The sequence below is a fragment of the Eretmochelys imbricata genome, unplaced genomic scaffold (genome assembly GCF_965152235.1).
Source record: "Eretmochelys imbricata isolate rEreImb1 unplaced genomic scaffold, rEreImb1.hap1 Scaffold_36, whole genome shotgun sequence".
Lineage (NCBI taxonomy): Eukaryota > Metazoa > Chordata > Testudines > Cheloniidae > Eretmochelys > Eretmochelys imbricata.
In genome coordinates this window covers 415,001-419,000 of record NW_027554348.1, presented here as the reverse complement: position 1 = coordinate 419,000, position 4,000 = coordinate 415,001, and positions in this window count along the sequence as shown.

The following is a 4,000-nucleotide window of genomic DNA, read 5'->3' as shown; positions in this document are numbered from 1 at the left end:
CAGGGGTACCCGGGACGGAGCGGGGTCCGCCGGCCCCAGCCCGCGGGGGCAGGAACCGGGTTGACCTGGTGGCCGGAGGGGACTTAAGCCCGGGGCTGAGGCACCCGGGACGGAGCGGGGTCCGCCGGCCCCAGCCCGCGGGGGCAGGAAGTGGGTTGACCTGGTGTCCGGACAGGAATGAAGCCCCGAGTTCGGGGCAGGGGGACACGGGCGGAGCGGGCTCCGTCCGGCCCCAGCCCGCGGGGGCAGGAACCGGGTTGACCTGGTGGCCGGAGCACAATTAAGCCCGGGGCTCCGCGGCAGGGGTACCCGGGACGGAGCGGGGTCCGCCGGCCCCAGCCAGCGGGGGCAGGAACCGGGTTGACCTGGTGGCCGGAGGACAATTAAGCCCGGGGCTGGGGCACCCGGGACGTAGCGGGGTCCGCCGGCCCCAGCCCGCGGGGGCAAGAACCGGGTTGACCTGGTGGCCGGAGGGGACTTAAGCCAGGGGCTGAGGCACCCGGGACGGAGCGGGGTCCGCCGGCCCCAGCCGCGGGGGCGGGAACCGGGTTGACCTGGTGGCCAAGAAGCGAACCGGCCACCAGGTAAACCCGTTGAAAGTATAGGGTTGACCTGGTGGCCGAAAAGCGAACCGGCCACCAGGTAAACCCATTGAAAGTATAGGGTTGACCTGGTGGCCGAAAAGCGAACGGGCCACCAGGTAAACCCGTTGAAAGTATAGGGTTGACCTGGTGGCCGAAAAGCGAACCGGCCACCAGGTAAACCCATTGAAAGTATAGGGTTGACCTGGTGGCCGAAAAGCGAACGGGCCACCAGGTAAACCCATTGAAAGTATAGGGTTGACCTGGTGGCCGAAAAGCGAACCGGCCACCAGGTGAACCCCTTGAAAGTATAGGGTTGACCTGGTGGCCGAAAAGCGAACGGGCCACCAGGTAAACCCGTTGAAAGTATAGGGTTGACCTGGTGGCCGAAAAGAGAACCGGCCACCAGGTGAACCCATTGAAAGTATAGGGTTGACCTGGTGGCCGAAAAGCGAACGGGCCACCAGGTAAACCCGTTGAAAGTATAGGGTTGACCTGGTGGCCGAAAAAAGAACCGGCCACCAGGTCAACCCGTTGAAAGGATAGGGTTAACCTGGTGTCCGGACGGGAGTGAACCCCCGTACCCGGGGCAGGGTGACCCGGGCGGAGCGGTGTCCGTCCGGCCCCATCCCGCGGTGCAGGCTCCGGGTTGACCTGGTGACTCCCCTGCCTCGGGTGGGCCCGATCCTTTTTTCCGTTTTTTTTTTTTTTTTTTGGGCCGGCGAGTGGTCGGGATGCCCCCCAGGCACCTCTTTTGGGGTCGTTGAAAAAAAATTTTCAGACTTCCAGGGGCCCGATCCGTGGCCGCGGAGATTCAGGCTGGGCTGGCGGGACTTCTCTGGCAGAGGCTCCGGGTTGACCCGGAGACTCCCCTGCCTCGGGCGGGCCCGATCCTTTTTTCCGGTTTTTTTTTTTTTTCTTTTTGGGTCCGGAGAGCGGTCTGGATACCCCCCAGAACCCCTTTTGGGGTCGGTGAAAAAAATTTTTTAAAGACTTCCAGGGGTCCGATCCCTGGCCACGGCGTCGCAGGCTGGGCTGGGAGAGTTGTCCGCGGGGGGGCAGGCTCCGGGTTGACATGGTGTCCCGACGGGAATGAAGCCCGGAGCCCGTGGCAGGGGAACCCGGGCGCAGTGGGGTCCGCCCGTCCCCAGCCCGCGGGGGCAGGCTCCGTCTTGACCTGGTGTCCGGACGGGAATGAAGCCCCGAGCCCGTGGCAGGGGAACCCGGGCGCATTGGGGTCCGCCCGGCCTCAGCCCGCGGGGGCAGGCTCCGGGTTGACCTGGTGTCCGGACGGGAATGAAGGCCCGAGCCCGTGGCAGGGGAACCGCGGCGCATTGGGGTTCGCCCGGCCCCAGCCCGCGGGGGCAGGCTCCGGGTTGACCTGGTGACTCCCCTGCCTCGGGTGGTCCCGATCCTTTTTTCCGGTTTTTTCTTTTTTTTTTATTATGTCCGGAGAGTGGTCTGGGTGCCCCCCCGGCACCCCTTTTGGGGTCGGTCAAATTTTTTTTCAGACTTCCAGGGGCCCGATCCGTGGCCGCGGAGATTCAGGCTGGGCTGGCGGGACTTCTCTGGCAGAGGCTCCGGGTTGACCCGGGGACTCCCCTGCCTCGGGCGGGCCGATCCTTTTTTCCGTTTTTTTTTTTTTTTTCTTTTTGGGTCCGGAGAGCGGTCTGGATGCCCCCCAGAACCCCTTTTGGGGTCGGTGAAAAAAATTTTTTAAAGACTTCCAGGGGTCCGATCCCTGGCCACGGCGTCGCAGGCTGGGCTGGGAGAGTTGTCCGCGGGCGGGCAGGCTCCGGGTTGACATGGTGTCCCGACGGGAATGAAGCCCGGAGCCCGTGGCAGGGGAACCCGGGCGCAGTGGGGTCCGCCCGTCCCCAGCCCGCGGGGGCAGGCTCCGTGTTGACCTGGTGTCCGGACGGGAATGAAGCCCCGAGCCCGTGGCAGGGGAACCCGGGCGCATTGGAGTCCGCCCGGCCCCAGCCCGCGGGGGCAGGCTCCGGGTTGACCTGGTGTCCGGACGGGAATGAAGCCCGGAGCCCGTGGCAGGGGAAAGCGGGCGCAGTGGGGTCCGCCCGTCCCCAGGCCGCGGGGGCAGGCTCCGGGTTGACCTGGTGTCCGGACGGGAATGAAGCCCCGAGCCCGGGGCAGGGGAACCCGGGCGCATTGGGGTCCGCCCGGTCCCAGCCCGCGGGGGCAGGCTCCGGGTTGACCTGGTGACTCCCCTGCCTCGGGTGGTCCCGATCCTTTTTTCCGTTTTTTTCTTTTTTTTTTTATTATGTCCGGGGAGTGGTCTGGATGCCCCCCCGGCACCCCTTTTGGGGTCGGTGAAATTTTTTTTCAGACTTCCAGGGGCCCGATCCGTGGCCGCGGAGATTCAGGCTGGCCTGGCGGACTTCTCTGGCAGAGGCTCCGGGTTGACCCGGTGACTCCCCTGCCTCGGGCGGGCCCGATCCTTTTTTCCGTTTTTTTTCTTTTGGGCCGGAGAGTGGTCTGGATGCCCCCCCAGCACCCCTTTGGTGGTCGGCGAAATTTTTTTTTTAGACTTCCAGGGGCCCGATCCCTGGCCGCGGCCTCGCAGGCTGGCCTGTGGTACTTCTCTGGCGGGGACAGGCTCCGGGTTGACCCTGTGACTCCCCTGCCTCGGGTGGGCCCGATCCTTTTTTCCGTTTTTTTTTTTTTTTTTTTTTTAGCGGGAGCGTGGTCTGGAAGTCCCCCCAGCACCCCTTTTGGGGTCGGTGAAAATTTTTTTCCGACTTCCAGGGGCCCGATCCGTGGCCGCGGTGTCGCAGGCTGGCCTGGGGTCCTTCTCTCGCTCCGGCCGCGGATGGCGAGACGCTCGGCCACCAGGTCAACCCGGAGGAAAAGCGCCTGAAAAAAACGTCTAAGTCCCTGCTCGGCCACCAGGTCAACCCGGAGGAAAAGCGGCTGAAAAAAACGTCTAAGTCCCTGCTCGGCCACCAGGTCAACCCGGAGGAAAAGCGGCTGAAAAAAATGTCTAAGTCCCTGCTCGGCCACCAGGTCAACCCGGAGGAAAAGCGGCTGAAGAAAATGTCTAAGTCCCTGCTCGGCCACCAGGTCAACCCGGAGGAAAAACGGCTGAAAAAATGTCTAAGTCCCTGCTCGGCCACCAGGTCAACCCCAGGAAAAGGCTGAAAAAATGTCTAAGTCCCTGCTCGGCCACCAGGTCAACCCCAGAAAAAGGCTGAAAAAATGTCTAAGTCCCTGCTCGGCCACCAGGTCAACCCCATTCAAAGTAACGGGTTGACCTGGTGGCCGGCAGTCTCACGGAAGTCCGGATGGGGTCGCCAAAACTGCCCTCGGCCGACCGAGGGAACCACGAGGTCGGATAGATTTTCAGATTGGTCCCGCTAAATTGGCGGTTGGATTTTTCACATAGTTCATTCCGAAGGGTGTGC